Source organism: Psammomys obesus, unplaced genomic scaffold (genome assembly GCF_907164565.1).
Source record: "Psammomys obesus unplaced genomic scaffold, mPsaObe1.curated_primary_1811, whole genome shotgun sequence".
In the NCBI taxonomy this organism is placed as follows: Eukaryota; Metazoa; Chordata; class Mammalia; order Rodentia; family Muridae; genus Psammomys; species Psammomys obesus.
Window position 1 is genome coordinate 23,112,424 of NW_026585894.1, and position 19,597 is coordinate 23,132,020.

The 19,597-nt window shown below is 37.9% G+C and overlaps 1 protein-coding gene across 1 annotated transcript in view; it reads left to right on the forward strand.

Moving 5' to 3' along the window:
• The window catches only part of LOC129670983 (cilia and flagella-associated protein 47-like), a 446,637-nt gene that overhangs the window by 58,228 nt on the left and 368,812 nt on the right, over window positions 1-19,597 (forward strand). The window lies entirely within an intron of this gene.

A 19,597-nucleotide genomic window follows, 5' to 3' on the forward strand; every position in this document is an offset into this window, starting at 1 on the left:
TAAGACACACTTGCATTAGTAAATGTAATCTGAATATGCATTTGCTTATAAAAACTTCCATACCTCACTCAGGATGATCTTTTCTAGCGATAACCCAGAAGTAGAAAGACACATATGGTATATAATCACTTATAAGTGGATATTAACCATATAATATAGGATAAACATACTAAAATTTATAACCCTAAGAAGCTAAACAACAAAGAGGACCCTAGGGAAGAAGCTGAGACCTCGCTCAGAAGGGCAAAAAGGATAGACATCGGAAGTAGGAGAAGAGAGGGAACAGGACAGGAGCCTTCCACAGGGGCCCCTGAAAGACTCTATCCATCAGGGTATTTAAGAAGATACTGAGACTCATAGCCAAACTTTGGGGCCGTCTACAGGAAATCTTATGGAGGAAGAGGGAGACAGAAAAACCTGGAGGGGACAGGAATTCCACAGGGAGACCAACAGAACCAAAAATCCTGGGCCCAGGAGGTCCTGCAGTGACTGATACTCCAACAAAGGACTATGCATGAAAAGAGGATCTAGAACCCCTGCTCAGAGAAAGCCCATAGACTGCTCAGTTTCCACGTGTTCCAAAGTAAGGGGTTCAGGGGCTGTCTCTGACATGAACTCAGTGGCTGGCTCTTTGATCACCTCTTTCTGGGGAGAGGTGCAAACTTTCCAGGAATATGCAGCCAGTCTGGATGAAACCTGAGAGGCTATGATCAGGTAGAAAGGGAGGAGATCTTCCCTTATCAGTGGGCTAGGGAAGGGACATACGGGGAGAAGAAGGAGGTGGTTGGGTCTGGGAGGAGATGAGGGAGAGTTCTACAGCAAGGATACAAAGTGAATAAACTGAAATAAATAAATAAATTAGAAAGTTAATAAAACTCTTTCATACCACATAAACTATATCAAATTAGCATATTATATGATCTAAATTTATGCAGCATTTTTCAGTTAATTATTTTATATCTACTAATTTATTCACATTTGAATATTGTCAAAGTTATAACCATAGTGTTTGACCACACAACTGGGCTTCTCGATCTAAACAATGCAAAATATTAACTATTGCAGATACTGCTGAAAGAGACTGTTTTTGTTGTTCGAGCATAATTGTGATTTACAGTTACTTACATTTTCTTACATTTTAAATTATTTAAAATTAATTATAGCCAGTAATGAATAAAATTAAGAAAATATAATTTTAATATAATTAAAAACTTAAGACTGTCATTTATTAAGAACAGTAATATAAACAAGTCTGAATTACTGCTTTTGAAGGGCCCTGGAATTAATCATCCACTTAATGCTTGTTTCATTCCCTATAATCTCATAATTTCATGTAATGTGTTTCTTATTAAACAAACTCAGTAACTTCTAAACTATAGTTTAACTAGTAACCTATGTTTTTTGGAAATAATCATTGTGTTGTGCTGTGAGACCTTGTAAGGACATAGGTATAATTTAAAAAGCAAAGTTGTAAGTTACCAGTTGATAAATACTGTCTTTTCATTTTATATACATGTTATACGTTTACAGTTGGATGCAAAGTAAAATAAAGATTCAAGATGATCTTATCTTCTCACTCATTAGTTAAGTTAATTTATCATGAGCAATTTTCACTATGCATACTTCTTTCCTCACCTATGTAATGAACATATGTGCCAGAGTCTGATAAAGGGCTCCATAGTTATGAGTGGTTGCTGCTCTTAAAGAGTCTTCAGTTTTGGTTCTTAGAACCCACATGGTTGATAAACTGTCTGTAACTCTGGTTCAAGAAGATCTAATGTCCTCTTTTGACCTCTGAAGGCTATTGCATGCATGTGAAACACATACATATATTCAGGCACCTACAAGTAACACATGAAATGAATGTTTAATACTAAATGGATAGAAATCTATAATTTCTCACACAGTATGGTAAAACAGTGAATGGATAGTTATATGACTGTGAGCACAATCTTACATTTGTACTATTTTTTCATTTGAAAGTATCATGTGGAAATTAGCAGTTTATTATATACCTAAATATTTTTCTTTTTTTAAATTAAATTATTATTTTTTAATTACAATTTATTCATTTTGTATCCCAGCTGTAGTTCCCTCACTCATTCCCCTACTAATCCCACCCTCCCTCCTACTTCTCCTCCCATTTACCTCCCCAAGTCCACTGATAGGGGAGGTCTTCTTCTCTTTTCCTCAAACCTTAGCCTATCAGGTCTCATCAGAACTGGCTGAATTTTGTTATTCTGTGGCCTGGTAGGCCTGCTCCACCCTCAGGGTGGACACTGAATTCATGTCAGAAACAGTCCCTGTTCCGATTACTAGGGAACCCACTTGGAGAGTGAGCTTACCTTGGCTATATCTGTGCAGAGGTTCTAGGTTATCCGTACTCCTTGGTTGGAGTATCAATCTCAGAAAAGACCCTTGTGCCCCATTTTTTTGTTTCTATTGTTCCTGTCCTCTCCAGGTCTTTCATCTCCTCATCTTGCATAAGATTCCCTACACTCTGCCCAAAGTGTGACTATGAGTCTCAGCACCTGCTTTGATACCCTGTGGTGTAGAGTCTTTCAGAGGCCCTCTGTGGTAGGCTCCTGCTTGTTCTCTGTTTTCTCCCTCTTCTAATATCTATCCCCTTTGACTTTCTGAATGAGGATTGCTCGTCTTGCCCAACTTATTTAGGTGTACAGATTTTAGTAAATTAATCCTATAATATAGGTCTAATATCCAATTTTTAGGGAGTATATACTATGCTTATCTTTCTGATTCCAGGTTACCTCACACAGGATGATCTTTTCTAGTTTCCACCATTTGCCTGCAGATTTCATGATTTCCTTGCTTTTTGTTGCTGAGTAGTATTTCACTGTGTAAATGCATCACAATTTCTGTATCCATTCCTCAGTTGAGATACATCTGGGTTGTTTCCAGATTCTGGCTACTAAAAATAAAGCTGCTATGAACATGGTTGAACAAATGTCCTTGTTGTGTACTTGAGCATATTTTAGATATATGCCTAGGGATATTATAGCTGAACCTTGAGGTAGCACTATTCCTACTTGTCTGATAAAGCACCAGATTGAATTGCAAAATAGTTGTACAAAGTAGTTGTATAGCAATGGTGGAGGGTTCCCCAATCTCCACATTCTCTCAAGCATGGCTTGCCACTTATGTTTTTGAACCTAGCCATTCTGATTGTTGTAAGGTGCAATCTCAGGTCATTTTGATTTATATTTCCCAGATGACTAAGGATGTAGATAATTTCTTTAAGTGTTTCTAGAAATCTGATATTCCTCTATTGAGAAGTCTCTGTTTAGCACTGGACCCCAGTTTTCAATTGGTTTACATGTTTTTTTTTATGTTTTTGTTTTTGTTTTCCGTTTTTCGTTTTTTTTTTTTTAACCTTCTTCTGTTCTTTTATGTATTCTAGATATTTACCCTCTGTCAGATAGAGGATTGGTGAAGACCCTTTCCCAGTCTGTAGGCTGTCATTTTGTTCTGATGAAAGTGTCCTTTGCTTTACATAAATTTTCAGTTCCATGAGGTCCCATTTATTTATTTTTCATATTAGAGCCTGTGCTGCTGTTGTTCTGTTGAGGAAGTTGTATCCTGTGCCAATGAGGTCAAGGCTTTTCCCCACTATTTCTTCTAACAGATTTATAGTGTCTGTTTTTATTTTGAGGTCTTTGCACTTTACTTTTGTGCACAGGGAAAATATGGATCTACTTGTATTTTTCACCATTTAAACATCCAGTTAAACCAGCACCATTAGTTGAACATTCTGTCTTTTTTCCATTGTATGGTTTTGGCTTCTTTGTCAAAAATCAAGTATCCATAAGTGTGTGGGTTCATTTATTGGTCTTCTATTTGATTCCATTGATCCACCATTCTGCTTCAGTGCCAGTAAGCTGTGGTTTTTATTACTTTTGCTCTGTAGGACAGCTTGAGCTCAGGGATGGATATACCTCCAGGCAATCTGCTATTGTACAGGATTATTTTGGCTATAATGGTTTTTTGTTTTCCATATGAAATCAAGAATTTTTCTTTCAAGTTCTGTAAAGATTTGTCTTGGTATTTTGATGGGAATTGCATTAAATCTCTAGATTGCTTTTAGCAGGATGGCCATTTTCACTATATAAGTCCTATATAAATCCATGAGTAAGGGAAATCTTTCTATCTTCTGATATCTTCTTCAATTTCTTTTAAAAATTAATTTATATTTTTATTAATTACAGTTTATTCACTTTGTATCCCAACTGTAGTCCCCTCCTTCCTCCACTCCAAATATCACCCCCTCTTCCTCATCTGCCATGCACCTCCCCAAGTCCACTGATAGAGGATGTCATCCTCCCCTTCCCTCTGACCATAGCCTAACAAGACTCATCAGGCCTGGCTGCATTGTTTTCCCCTGTGGCCTGGGAAGGCTGCTCCCCATTCAGGGGAAGGTGATCAAAGAGCCAGGCACTGAGCTCATGTCAGAGAAAGTCCCTGTTTCCATTACTAGGGAACCCACATGGAGACTGAGCTGTCATGGGCTACATCTGTGCAGGGGTTATAGGTTATTTCCATGAATGTACTTGGTTGGAGTATCACTCTCAGAAAACATCCCTGTGCCCAGATTTTTTGGTTCTTTTGCTCACCTGGTGGACCTCCTTTTCCCTCCAGGTCTTTCATATTCCCCTTTTTCAAAAGATTCCCTGCACTCTTCCCAGAGCTCGGCTATGAGTCTCAGCATCTGCTTTGATGCCCTGCTATATGTAGTCTTTCAGAGGTCTTTTCTGGTAGGCTCCTGCCCTGTTGACTGTTTTCTCCCTCTTCTAATGTGTATTCCATTTTCCTTTTTGAATGAGGATTGATCATCTTACCCTGGGTCCTCTTTGTTGCTTAGTTTCTTTAGGTGTACAGATTTTAGTATGTTTAGCCTATATTATATGTCTAATATTCACTTATTAATGAGTGTATACCATGTGTATATTTCTTCTTCTGGGATACCTCACTCAGGATGATCTTTACTAGTTCCCACCATTTGCCTGCAAATTTCACGATTTCCTTGTTTTTAATTGCTGAGTAGTATTTCACTGTGTAAATGTGCCACAATTTCTGCATCCATTCCTCCATTTAGGGACATCTGAGTTGTTTCCAAATTCTGGCTACTACAAATAAAGCTACTACAAACATGGTTGAGTAAATGTCCTTGTTGTATACTTGAGCATATTTTCGATATATGCCTAGGAGTGGTATATCTGGACCTTGATGTAGCACTATTCCTAATTGTGTGAGAAAGCAACAGATTGATTTCCAAAATGGTTATACATGTTTACATCCCCCCCCCCAGCAATGGAGGTGTGTTCCTCTTTTCTGCACATCCTCTTCAGCAAATGTTGTCAATTAAGTTTTTGATCTTACCCTTTTTGATTGGTGTAAGGTCCACTCTCAGGGTCGTTTTGATTTGCGTTTCCCTGATGACTAAGGATGTTGAGCATTTTTTTGAGTGTTTCTCTGCTATCTGGTATTCCTCTATTGAGAATTCTGTTTTTCTCTCTACCCATTTTTTTAGATTATTGTTTTGTTGCTTTTTAACTTCTTGAGTTCTTTATATATTCTGCATATTTACCCTCTGTCAGATATAGGGTTGGTGAAGAGTCTTTCGCACTCTGTAGGCAGTCGCTTTGTTTTGATGACAGTGTCCTTTGCTTTACAGAAGCTTTTCAGTTTCATGAGGTCCTGTTCATTGATTGTTGATATTGATCTTGATCCTCTTCTGTTGGTCTTCTGTCCAGGAAGTACTTTCCTGTGTCAATGAGTTCAAGGTTTTCCCCCACTTTTTCTTCTAACAGATATAGTGTATCTGGTTTTAATGTAAAGTTTGTTTTTTTTAAACAGGTCTTTCACTTGCTTTCTCAGAGTTACACCAAGATACTTTATATCATTAGTGACTATTATGAAGGGTTTAGTTTCCATAATTTCTTTCTCAGCCCTTTTGACTTTCTTATACATATATATATTTTTTTTAATTTAATTTTTTAACCAGCCAGTTCCCTGAAGGTGTTTATCAGGAAGGGTTATTCTGGTTGAATTTTTGGCATCACTCATGTATACTATCATATTTTCTGCAAGTATTGATACTTTGACTTCTTCATTTCTAATTTGTATCCCTTTGATCTCCTTTAGTTGTCTTATTGCTCTAACTAGGGTTTCAAATACTATGTTGAAGTGATATGAAGAGAGTGGACAGCATTGTCTTGTCCTTGATATCAGTGGGATAGATTTAAGTTTCTCCCCATATAATGTCGTGTTGGCTATAGGTTTATTGTATATTGTCTTTACTACGTTTAGTCATGTGCCATGCATCCCTTATCTCTCCAACACTTTAAACATGAAAGACTATTGGATTTTGTTAAATGCTTTTTGACATCTAAGGAGATAGTCATGTAGTTTTTCTCCTTCAGTTTGTTCATATGGTGGATCACATTGATAGATTTCCTTTTATTGGTCAACCATTGTATGACTGTCATGAAGGGTGTTTGGTCATGGTCTTGTATGTGTTCTTGCATTAAATTTGCAAGTATTCTATTGAGTATTTTTTTTTATCAATGTTCATAAGAGAGATAGGTCTGACATTCTCTTTTTTGGTTGGGTCTTTGTGTGGTTTAGGTATCAAGGTGACTGTGGCTTCATAGAATGAGTTTAGTAATGTTCCTTCTGTTTCTATTTCATTAAATAGTTTGAAGAGACTCGGAGTTAGCTCTTTCTTGAAGGTCTTGTAGTTAGTATAGCTAAGGGTTTATCTTGTTTATTTTCTCAAAGAACTAGCTCTTGGTGTCATTGAATCTTTGAATTGTTTTCTTTGTTTCTAATTCTTTGATTTCAGCTCTGAGTTTGATCATTTCCAACCTTCTCCTCCTCTTGGGTGTGTGTTCTTCCCCCCTCCTCAGGGCTTTTTAGGTGTGCATTAATACTGTTAATATCAGATGTCCCAAAGGTCTTCTGGAGGCACTTAGTACTAGGAACATTCCTCTTAGCACTGTTTTCATTGTGTCGCATAAGTTTTGGTAAGTTGTGCATTCATTTTCATTTAATTTTATGAAGTCTCAAAGTTCTTCTTTCATTTCCTCCTTGACCAAGGTGTCATTGAGTAGAGGGTTGTTTAGTTTCTGTACATATGTGGGTGTTTGTTAATTTCTGTTCTTGTTGACGTCTACTGTTAGGCCATGGAGGTCTGATAGGATACAAGGGATTATTTCCATGTTCTTATATCTGTTGAGGCTTGCTTTGTGCCTGACTATATTGTCAATTCTTGAGAAGGGTCTGTGAGGTGCTGAAAGAAGGTATTCTCTTTTGAGTTTGAGTGAAAAGTTCTGTAGACATCTATTAGGTGCATTTGATTTAGGACGTCCCTAAGTGTCATTATTTCCCTACTTAACTTCTGCCTAGGTGATCTGTTCCTTGGTAAGAGTGGAGTGTTTATGTCTCCCACTACTAAGGTGTTGGGATCTATGTGTGATTTAACATTTAATAATGTTTCATTTATGAATGCAGGTGCTCTTGTATTTGGGGCATGGATATTTAAGGTTGTGGTGTCCTCCTGATGGATTTATCATTTGATGAGAATGAAGTGCCCTTCCTCATCATTTTTGATTAGTTTTGGTTGAAAGCAAGGATAGTGCATGGGTATAAACTTGAACCTCTGCTTGGATGTAGCCCATGGCAGCTCGGTATCCACTGGGTTTCCCTAGTAAGAGGACCAGGGAATGTCTCTGACATGAGCTCAGTGGTAGCTCTCTGACCTCCCCCAAGGGAGGTATAGCCTTGCCAGGTCACAGAGGACGAAACTGCAGCCAGTCCTGATGAGACCTAATAAAGTAGGGTCAGATGGAAGGGGAGGGGAACCTCCCCCATCAGTGGACTTAGAGAGGGGAAGGGAGGAGATGAGGGAAGGAGGGTGGGATTGGGAGGGAATGAAGGAGGGACTACATCTGGGATACAAAAAATTAAACTGTAATTAATATAAAAATAAAACTTTAAAAGTTTTTGGTTAAAAGAGTATTCTATTAGATATTAGCATAGCTACTCCCACATGTTTTCTGAGACTGTTTGTTGAAAAATAATTTTCTAGCCTTTCACTCTGAGGTAGCTTTTATTTATTTATTTATTTATTCATTCATTCATTTATTTATTTATTTATCTATCTATCTATGTATTTATTTATTTATATTTATATATTTATTTATTTATTTATGCAGAGGTGTGTTTCTTGGATGCAGCAGAATGTTGGATCCTGTTTCCACAAACATTCTATTAGTCTGTGTATTTTTATTGGAGAGTAGAGTCCATTAATGTTGGTAGATAATGGTGACCAACGAATGTTAGTTCCTTTTATTGTGGAGTTGGTGGTGTTACTGTGATTTATTGCTTGGTTTCTTTTAAATATTGATGTGAAGTTATCTATATACTGTGGTTTTTTTCGGTGTAGCTGTTTTCACTATATTGGAGATTTACTTCTAGTATCTTATTGGGATCGGTTTCTGTTTAGTTTTGTTTAAGTTTACTTTTGCATTGGAATATTTTGTTTTCTTTATCTATGTTGATTGAAAGATTTTCTGGGTATAGCAGCCTGGGTTGGCATCTGTGGTCTCTTAGAGGCTACATGACATTTCCTCAGGACCTTCTGGCTTCCATAGTTTTTCCTGAGACATCAAGTGTGATTCTGATACGTCTGACTTTTAGGTTAGTTGGCCTTTTTCCCTTGATGCTTTTAATTTTTTTTTTTTTTTGTTCTGTAGATTTAATGTTTTGACAGTTAGATAGTATAAGGAGTTTATTTTCTGGTCTACTGTATTTGGAGTTCTGTATGTTGCTTATATATTTATGGACATCTATTTCATCAAGTTTGGACATTTTCCTTCTATGATTTTCTTTTTTTTTTCTCCCAATGAAATTTTTATTGTTTATTATTATTAGTTACATTTTTGATGTTTTTTTAAAAAATTTTTTATTAATTACACTTTATTCATTTTGTATCCCCCCATAAGCCCCTTCTTCCTCCCCTCCCGGTCCCACCCTTCCCCCCTTTCTGCATGCATGCCCCTCCCCAAGTCCACTGATAGGGGAGATCCTCCTCTCCTTCTTTCTGATCTTAGTCTATCAGTTCTCACCAGAAGTGGCTGCATTGTCAGAGTTCTAGGTTATCTCCACGGATAGTCCTTGGTTGGAGTATGAGTCTCTGGGAAGTTCCCTGTGTTCAATTTTTCTTGTTCTGTTGCTCTCCTTGTGGAGTTCCTGTCCTCTCTAGCTCTTAACTATTTCCCACTTCTTACATAAAATACCATTCACTCTGGCCATTGGTTGACCATCAGGCTAAGCATCTGCTTTGACAGTCTGCACTGCAGAGGCTTTCAGTAGCCCTCTGTGGCAGGTTCCTAGGTTGTTTCCTGTTTTCTTTTTCTTCCTCTTTCCCTTTCAGGATGGGGAATGAACATTTTAGTTAGGGTCCTCTCTTTTGCTTAGTTTGTTTAGATGTACCGATTTTAGTGGGTATATTCTATGTTGTATGTTTATATGAATGAGTATATACCATGTGTGTCTTTTTGCTTCTGGGACAACTCACTCAGGATGATCCTTTCCAGGTCCTACCATTTACCTGCAAATTTCATGATTTCCTTATTTTTCATTGCTGAGTAATACGCCATTGTATAGATGTGCCACAGTTTCTGCATCCATTCTTCAGTTGAGGGGCATCTGGGCTGTTTCCAGCTTCTGGCTATTACAAATAAAGCTGCTACAAACATGGTTGAGCAAATGTCATTTTTGTGTACTTGAGCCTCTTTTGGATATATGCCTAGGAGTGGTATGGCTGGATCTTGAGAAAGCGCTATTCCTAGTTGTCTGAGAAAGTGCCAGATTGATTTCCAGAGTGGTTGTACAAGTTTACATTCCCACCAGGAGTGGAGAAGGGTTCCCCTTTCTCCACAACCTCTCCAGCATGTGTTGTCACTTGAGTTTTTTATTTTGGCCATTCTGATGGGTGTAAGGTGAAATCTCAGGGCTGTTTTGATTTGCATTTCCCTAATGGCTACTGAGGTTGAGCATTTCTTTAAGTGTTTCTCTGCCATTCGATATTCCTCTACTGAGAATTCTCTCTTTAGCTCTGTTCCCCATTTTTTATGTGTATTACTTGGTTTGCTGCATTTCAGCTACCTTAGTTCTTTATATATACTGGATATGAGTCCTCTGTCTGTTAAGGGTTGGTGAAGATTCTTTCCCAATCTGTAGGCAGTCACTTTGTTTTGATGACTGTGTCCTTTGCTTTACAGAAGCTTTTCAATTTCATGAGGTCCCATTTATTGATTGTTGCTCTTAGGGTCTGTGCTGTTGGTGTTCTGTTCAGGAAGTTTTCTCCTGTACCAATGAGTTCTAGGGTATTCCCCACTTTTTTTTTCTAGCCGATTTAATGTGTCTGGTTTTATGTTGAGGTCTTTGATCCACTTGGACTTCAGTTTTGTGCAGGGTTATAAGTATGGATCTATTTTCATTTTTCTAAATATAGACATCCAGTTGGACCAGCACCATTTTTGAAGATGCAATGTTTTTTCCATTGTATGGTTTTGGCATCTTTGTCAAGAATCAGGTGTCCATAAGTGTGTGGGTTTATTTCTCGGTCTTCTGTTAGGTTCCATTGATCCACCATTCTGTTTCTATGCCAGTACCATGCAGTTTTTATAACTGTTGTTCTATAGTACAGCTTGAGATCAGGGATGGAGATGCCTCCAGAAGATCTTTTATTGTAGAGGATTGTTTTAGCAATTCTGGGTTTCTTGTTATTCCATACGAAGTTGAGAATTTTTCTTTCCAGGTCTGTAAAAATTGGGTTGGCAATTTGATGGGAATTGCATTAAATATGTAGATTGCTTTTGGTAAGATGGCCATTTTTACTATGTTAATCCTGCTAAGCCATGAGCATGGGAGATCTTTCCATCTTCTCATATCTTCTTCTAATTCTTTCTTCAGAGGCTTGAATTTTTTTTAATACAAGTCTTTGACTTGCTTGGTTAGGGTTACACCAAGGTAGTTTATGTTATTTGTGGCTATTGTGAATGGTGTTGTTTCTCTAATTTCTTTTTTTTATTTTATTTTATTTTTTTCTTATCAGTTACATTTTATTAACTCTGTATCCCAGCCGTGTCCCGATCCCTCATTCCCTCCCAGTCCCTCCCTCCCTCATCTCCACCATGCCCCTTGCCAAGTCCACTGATAGGGGGAACCTCCTCCCCTTTCATCCGATCCTGTTTTATCAGGTATCTTCAGGACTGGCTGCAAAGCTCTCCTTTGTGGCCTAACAGGACTGCTCCTCCCTTGGGTGGTGGGGAGGCCAAAGAGCCAGTTATTGAGTTCCTGTTAGAAATAGTCCTTGTTCCCCTCATTATGGGAAACCAATTGGTTACTGAGCTACCACAGGCTACATCTGAGCAGAGGTTCTAGGTTACATTCATACATGGTCTTTGGTTGCATGTCAGTCTCAGAAAAGACCCTGTGCCCAGATATGTTTGCTCCTTGTGGAGCTCCTATCCTTTCCTCATCAGACTAACTCCCCTTCTTTCTTATGATTCCGTGTACTCTGCCAAAGGTTTGGTCATGAGTCTTTGCTTTGAAAACACGGCTAGTTAGAGTTTTTCTCTGTCAGATAAAGGGTTAGTGAAGATTCTTTCCCAATCTGTAGGCCGGCATTTTGTTTTGATGACAGTGTCCTTTGCTTTACAGAAGCTTTTCAGTTTCATGAGGTCCCATTTATTGACTGTTGCTCTTAGAGGCTGTGCTGTTGGTGTTCTGTTCAGGAAGTTGTCTCCTGTGCCAATGAGTTCTAGGCTGTTCCCCACTTTTTCTTCTAACAGATTTAGAGTATCTGGTTTTATGTTGAGGTCTTTGATCCACTTGGACTTTAGTTTTGTGCAGGGTGATAAATATAGATCTATTTTCATTTTTCTGCATGTGGACATCCAGTTGGACCAGCACCATTTGTTGAAGATGCTGTCTTTTTTCCATTGAATGGTTTTGGCTTCTTTGTCAAAAATCGAGTATTCATAGGTGTGTGGGTTTATTTCTGGGTCTTCTATGCGGTTCCATTGATCCTCCTTTCTGTTTTTATGCCAATACCATGCAGTTTTTATTACTATTGCTCTGTAGTACAACTTGAGATCGGGGATGGAGATACCTCCAGATGATCTGTTGTTGTACAGGATTGTTTTGGAGATTCTGGGTTTTTTGTTTCTCCATATGAAGCTGAGAATCTTTTTTTCAAGGTCTGTAAAGAATTGAGTTGGTATTTTGATGGGAGTTGCATTGAATCTGTAGATTGCTTTTGGCAGGATGGCCATTTTCACAATGTTAATCCTACCAATCCATGAACACGGGAGATCTTTCCATCTTCTGAGATCTTCTTCAATTTCTTTCTTCAGAGACTTGAAGTTTTTCTCAAACAGGTCTTTCACTTGCTTGGTTAGTGTCACCCCAAGGTACTTTATGTGGTTAATGGCTATTGTGAAGGGTGTTGTTTCCCTAATTTCTTTCTCGGCCATTTTGTCTTTGGTATACAGGAAGGCTTGTGATTTTTTTGAGTTGATTTTGTATCCTGCCACTTTGCTGAAGGTGTTTATCAACTGGAGTTCTCTGGTTGAATTTTTGGGGTCGCTCATATATACTATCATATCATTTGCGAATAGTGACACTTTGACCTTTTCCTTTCCGATCTGTATCCCCTTGATCTCCTTTAGTTGTCTTAGTGCTCTGGCTAGGACTTCAAGTACTATGTTGAAGCGGTAGGGAGAGAGTGGGCAGCCTTGTCTTGTCCCTGATTTCAGTGGGATTGATTTAAGTTTCTCTCCATTGAGTTTGATGTTGGCTATGGGCTTGCTGTATATTGCCTTTACTATGTTTAGGTATGTGCCTTGTATTCCTGATCTCTCCAAGACTTTAAACATGAATGGGTGTTGGACTTTGTCGAATGCTTTTTCAGCATCTAAGGAGATGATCATGTGGTTTTTCTCCTTCAGTTTGTTTATGTGGTGGATTACATTGATGGATTTCCGTATGTTGAACCACCCTTGCATGCCTGGGATGAAGCCTACTTGGTCGTGGTGGATGATATCTTTGATGTGTTCTTGGATTCGGTTTGCAAGTATTTTATTGAGTATTTTTGCGTCAATGTTCATAAGAGAGATAGGTCTGAAGTTCTCTTTTTTTGTTGAGTCTTTGTGTGGTTTAGGTATCAGGGTGACTGTTGCTTCATAGAATGAGTTTGGTAATGTACCTCCTGTTTCTATTTTGTGGAATAGTTTGAGGAGAATTGGTGTGAGCACTTCTTTGAAGGTCTGGTAGAATTCTGCGCTGAAGCCATCTGGTCCTGGGCTTTTTTTGGAGGGGAGACTGTGAATGACTGCTTCAATTTCTTTGGGGGATATAGGGCTATTCACTCTTTCTACCTGATCTCGACTTAATGTTGGAAGATGGAATCTATCAAAAAATTGTCCATTTCATTTAGATTTTCAAATTTTGTGGAATTTAGGCTTTTGTAGTATGACCTAATGATTGTTTGAATTTCCTCTGTGTCTGTAGTTATGTCACCCTTTTCATCTCGGATTTTGTTGATTTGGATAGATTCTCTCTGCTTTTTAGTTAGTTTGGCTAAGGGTTTGTCTATCTTGTTGATTTTCTCAAAGAACCAGCTTTTTGTTTCATTGATTCTTTGAATAGTTTTATTTTTTTCTAATTGATTGATTTCAGCCCTGAGTTTGATTATTTCCAGCCTTCTGCTCCTCTTGGCTGTATCTGCTTCTTTTTTTTCTAGGGTTTTCAGTTGGGCCATTAAGTTGTTTGTATGTGATGTTATGAATTTCTTCTTGCAGGCACTTAGGGCTATAAATGTTCCTCTGAGCACTGCTTTCAATGTGTCCCATAAATTTGGGTATGTTGTGCCTTCATTTTCATTGAATTCTAGGAAGTCTTTAATTTCTTTCTTTATTTCTTCCTTAACCCAGCTGTCGTTGAGTAACAGGTTGTTCAGTTTCCATGTGCGTGTAGGCTGTTTGATATTTCTGTTGTTGTTGAGGTCCAGCTTAAGTCCATGGTGGTCAGATAGAATACAAGGGATTATTTCAATCTTTTTGTATCTGTTGAGGCTTGCTTTATGACCAACTATATGGTCTATTTTGGAGAAGGTTCCATGCGGTGCTGAAAAGAAGGGTATACTCTTTTGAGTTTGGATGGAAAGATCTGTAGATGTCTAGTAGGTCCATTTGATTTAGGGTCTCTGTAAGTGTTTTTATTTCCCTATTTGTTTTCTGTCTAGTTGATCTGTCCCTTGGTGAGAGTGGAGTGTTGAAGTCTCCCAATATTAGGGTTTTGGGATCAATGTGTGATTTAAGCTTTAATATTGTTTCATTTACGAATGTAGGTGCTCTTGTATTTGGGGCATAGATATTCAAAATTGTGATGTCCTCTTGGTGGATTTTTCCTTTGATGAGAATATAGTGGCCGTCCTTATCTTTTTTGATTAACTTGGGTTGAAAGTCTATTTTATTAGATATTAGGATGGCTACTCCCGCTTGTTTTCTGGAACCATTTGCTTGAAAGACATTTTTCCAGCCCTTTACTCTGAGGTAGTGTTTATCTTTGTTGCATAGGTGTGTTTCTTGGATGCAACAGAATGATGGATCCTGTTTCCGCAACCATTCTGTTAGTCTGTGTCTTTTAATTGGGGAGTTGAGTCCGTTGATGTTGATAGAAACTAGTGACCAACAATTGTTACTTATTTTAGATGTGGTGTTGGTGGTGTCACTGAGTTTCATTGCTTGTCTTCTTTTGGTTTTTTTGTTGTGTAGTTATTTATTTCCTCTGTATCCTTGGATGTAGTTGTTTTCTTTGGTTTGGAGTTTCCCTTCTAGTAACTTCTGTAGAGCTGGGTTACTATGTAGATATTGTTTAAATTTGGTTTTGTCTTGGAATATCTTGAATTCTCCGTCTATGTTGATTGAAAGTTTTGCTGGGTATAGTAGTCTGGGTTGGAATCTGTGGTCCCTTAAGGACTGTATGATTTCTGTCCTGGCCCTTCTGGCTTTCATAGTTTCTGTTGAGAAATCTGGTGTGATTCTGATAGATCTACCTTCATATGTTACTTGGCATTTTTCCCTTGCTGCTTTTAAAATTTTTTTCTTTGTTTTGTAGGTTCAGTGTTTTGACTATGATGTGACGTGAAGAATTTCTTTTCTGGTCTAGTCTACTTGGTGTTCTGTAGGCCTCTTGTATGTTTATGGCCATCTCCTTCTTTAAGTTGGGAAAGTTTTCTTCTATAATTTTCTTGAAAATATTTTCTGGACCTTTGAGCCTGATGTCTTCTTTTTCTTCTACTCCTATTATTCTTAGGTTTTGTCTTTTCATGGTGTCCTTGATTTCTTGGATGTTTTGTGTTTGGAACTTTTCTGATTTTATTTTTTCTTTGGGAGACGTGTCAATTTCCGCAATGTATCTTCGGCTACTGAGATTCTTTCTTCCATCTCTTGTATTCTGTTGGTGATGCTTACCTTTGTGTTGCCTGATCTTTTCTCTATATTCTCCAGCTCCTGGTTTTTCTCTATTTGTGTTTTCTTTATTGATTCTAATTCTGTTTTCATGTCTTGCACCATTTCCTTCATCTGTTTGAATATGGACTCCTGCTTTTCAATGATAGCTTCTATTTTTTTTGTCCGTTTCCTCTCTATGTATCACTAATTGTCCCTCTACTTCTTTGGGTATAATTGCCTGTATTTCTATGAGAGCTTTGTTTATTTCTTCTTTATTTGCCTTCATTTGTGTGGACATTTCTTTGTTTCTCTAATTTCTTTCTCAGCCCTTTTGTCTTTTGTATACAGGAGTGCTACTAATTTTTTTGAGTTAATTTTGAATCCTGCCACTTTGCTGAAGGTGTTTATCAGCTGTAGGAGATCCCTGGTAGAGTTTTGGGGGTCACTCATGTATACTATCATATCATCTGCAAATAGTGATAATTTGACTTCTTCCTTTTGATCTGTATCCTCTTGATCTCCTTCAACTGTCTTATTGCTCTAGCAAGGACTTCCAGCACTATGTTGAAGAGATATGGAGAGAGTGGGTAGCCTTGTCTTGTCCCTGATTTCAGTGAGATTGCTTTAAGTTTTTCTCCGTTTAGTTTGATGTTGGCTATAGGCTTGCTGTATATCACAGTTACTATGTTTAGATATGTGCCTTGTATCCCTGATCTCTCCAGTACGTTAAACATGAATGGATCTTGGATTTTGTCAAATGCTTTTTCAGCATCTAGGGAGATTATCATGTGGTTTTTTCCTTTCAGTTTGTTAATATGGTGGATCACATTGATGGATTTCCATATACTGAACCACCCCTGCATACCTGGGATGAAGCCTACTTGGTCATAGTGGATAATATCTTTGATGTGTTCTTGGATTCGGTTTGCAAGTATTTTGTTAAGTATTTTTGCATCAATGTTCATAAGGGAGATTGGCCTGAAATTCTCTTTTTTTGTTGAGTCTTTGTGAGGTTTAGGTACCAAGGTGATTGTGGCTTCATAGAATGAGTTTGGTAATGTTCCTTCTGTTTCTATTTTGTGGAATAATTTGAAGAGAATTGGAGTTAGCTCTTCTTTGAAGGTCTGGTAGAATTCTGCGCTGAAGCCATCTGGTCCTGGGATTTTTTTGGATGGGATATGTTTGATGACTGCTTCTGTTTCTTTGGGAGATATAGGACTATTTAATTGATTTACCTGGTCCTGATTCAGCTTTGTAAGTCAAATCGATCAAGAAAATTGTCCATTTCATTTAGATTTTCAAATTTTGTGGCATATAGACTTTTGAAGTAAGTCCTAATGATTGTTTGGATTTCCTCAGTGTCTGTAGTTATGTCCCCCTTTTCATTTCTGATTTTGTTGATTTGGGTGGTGTCTCTCTGCCTTTTAGTTAGCTTGGCTAAGGGTTTGTCGATCTTGTTGATTTTCTCAAAGAACCAGCTCTTGGTTTCATTGATTCTTTGAATTGTTTTATTTGTTTCTAATTGATTGATTTCAGCCCTGAGTTTGATTATTTCCAGCCGTCTACTCCTTTTTGGTGTGTCTGCTTCTTCTTTTTCTAGGGTTTTTAAGTGGGCCATTAAGTTGCTTGAATGAGCTGTCTCAAATTTCTTCTTGAAGGCACTTAGTGCTATGAACTTTCCTCTTAGCACTGCTTTCATTGTGTCCCACAAGTTTGGGTATGTTGTGTCTTCATTTTCTTTGAGTTCTAGGAAGACTTTAATTTCTTTCTTTATTTCTTCTCTGACCCAGGTGTCATTTAGCAGCAAGTTGTTCAGTTTCCATGTGTGTGTAGGCTTTTTGCTATTTCTGTTGTTGTTGAAGTGCAGCTTTATTCCATGGTGATTAGACAGGATACAAGGGATTATTTCAGTCTTCTTGTATCTGTTGACGCTTGCTTTGTGACCAACTATATGGTCTATTTTGGAGAAGGTTCCATGAGGTCCTGAGAAGAAGGTAAATTCTTTTGTGTTTGGGTGTAAAGATCTGTAAATGTCTGTTAGGTCCATTTGATTCATGACCTCTGTTAGAGATATTGTTTCTTTGTTTAATTTCTGTTTTGTTGACCTGTCCTTTGTTGAGATTGGGGTGTTGAAGTCTCCCACTATTAATGTGTGGGGATCTATATGTGTTTTAAATTTTATCAATGTGTCTTTTACAAATGTGGGTGCTCTTGTATTTGGGGCATAGATGTTCAGGATTGTGATGTCTTCCTGGTGGAATTTTCCTTTGATGAGTATGAAGTGTCCTTCCCCATCTCTTTTTATTAATTTTGGTTGAAAGTCTATTTTATCAGATATTAGAATGGCTACTCCTGCTTGTTTCTTGGGTCCATTTGCTTGGAAAGTCATCTTCCAACCTTTTACCCTCAGATAATGTCTATCTTTGTGTCTTAGGTGTGTTTCTTGTATGCAACAGATTGCTGGGTTTCAATTATGTATCCATTCTGTTAATCTGTATCTTTTTACTGGAGAGTTGAGTCCATTGATGTTGAGAGAGATTAATGACCAGTGGCTGTTAGAGCCTTTGATTTTGATGTTGGCTGTGTTCATAATGTTGTGTGCTTGGTTGCTTTTTGTTTTACTGTAGTAAGGTTAATTATTTCCTGTGTTTTCTTGAAAGAAGCTAATTTTCTTGGGTTGTATTTTCCCTTCTAGTGTCTTCTGTAATGCTGGCTTTGTGTAGGTATTGCTGAAATTTGTTTTTGTCATTGAATATTTTGTTTTCTCCGTTTATGAGGACTGAGAGTTTTGCTGGGTATAGTAGCCTGGGCTGACATCTGTGTTCTCTTAGGGTCTGCATGATACCTGTCCAGGCCCTTCTGGCTTTCATAGTCTCTGTTGAGAAGTCAGGTGTGATTCTAATGGGTTTGCCATTATGTGTTACTTGGCCTTTTTCCCTTGCAGCTTTTAGTATTTTTTCTTTGTTCTGTATACTTACTGTTTTGATTATTATGTGGCGAGAGGATTTTCTTTTCTGGTCAAATTTGTTGGGTGTTCTGTAGGCCTCATGTATTCTTATTGGCTTCTCTTTTAACTTGGGGAAATTTTCTTCAATGATTTTGTTGAAAATATTTTCTGGGCCTTGGAGAAGGGAGTCTTCTTTTTGCTCTATACCTATTATTCTTAGGTTTTGTCTTTTCATATTGTCTTGGATTTCTTTGACCATCTGTGTCAGGAATTTTTTGGATTTAACATTTTCTTTGACAGATACATCGATTTCTTCCATTGTATCTTCTACCCCTTGAGATTCTTTCTTCCATCTCTTGTAGTCTGTTCGTTATGCTTACCTCTCTAGTTCCTGTTTTGTTCCCTACATTCTTCCTCTCCATTATTTCCTCCATTTGTGTTTTCTTTAATTTTTCCAGTTGTATCTTCAGGTCTTGAGTTGTTTTGTTTACTTCCTTCACCTGTCTGTTTGTGTTTTCCTCTTTTTCTTTTAGTTCCTTCAACTCTGTTTCTTTTATTTCTTTCAGTGATTTAATTATTTCTTCTCTGAAGGCCGCAGCTGTTTGGTTGCATCTTCCCGTATTTCTTCCCGTATTTCTTCACGGATGGCCATAATCTACTTGTCTTTAACTTCCTCCATTTCTTTACGGATAGCCATGATCTATTTGGTTTTATCTTACTCTAATTCTTTACATATTTTATTTGTTTCCTCTATTATCCTCTTCATCAGCATAGATGTAAGGTCATCTTCTTGATTTTCTATTATGCTGCGTTGTCCATGGCTGTTCACCCCTGGATGGCTGGGGTCTGGAGATGCCATATTGCTCTGTCTTTTGTTGGTTGAGCTTTTACGCTGACCTCTACCCATTGGGCTGATTTAGGTGTTGGCTGTTAGTTTCTGTGCTTCTTGGAGTCCTGAGGTAGGGAGAATCCCCTTAGCCGGAAGATGATTTTTTTCCTGAAGGAGTCCTCCTCTCCCTTTTGGTTATGGTCACTGTATGGCCAGTGTTTCTCAGGAATTGCCTCTGCTCACCTCAGGTGTATAGCCCTGAGTAGTAGCTGTTGTCTTTGT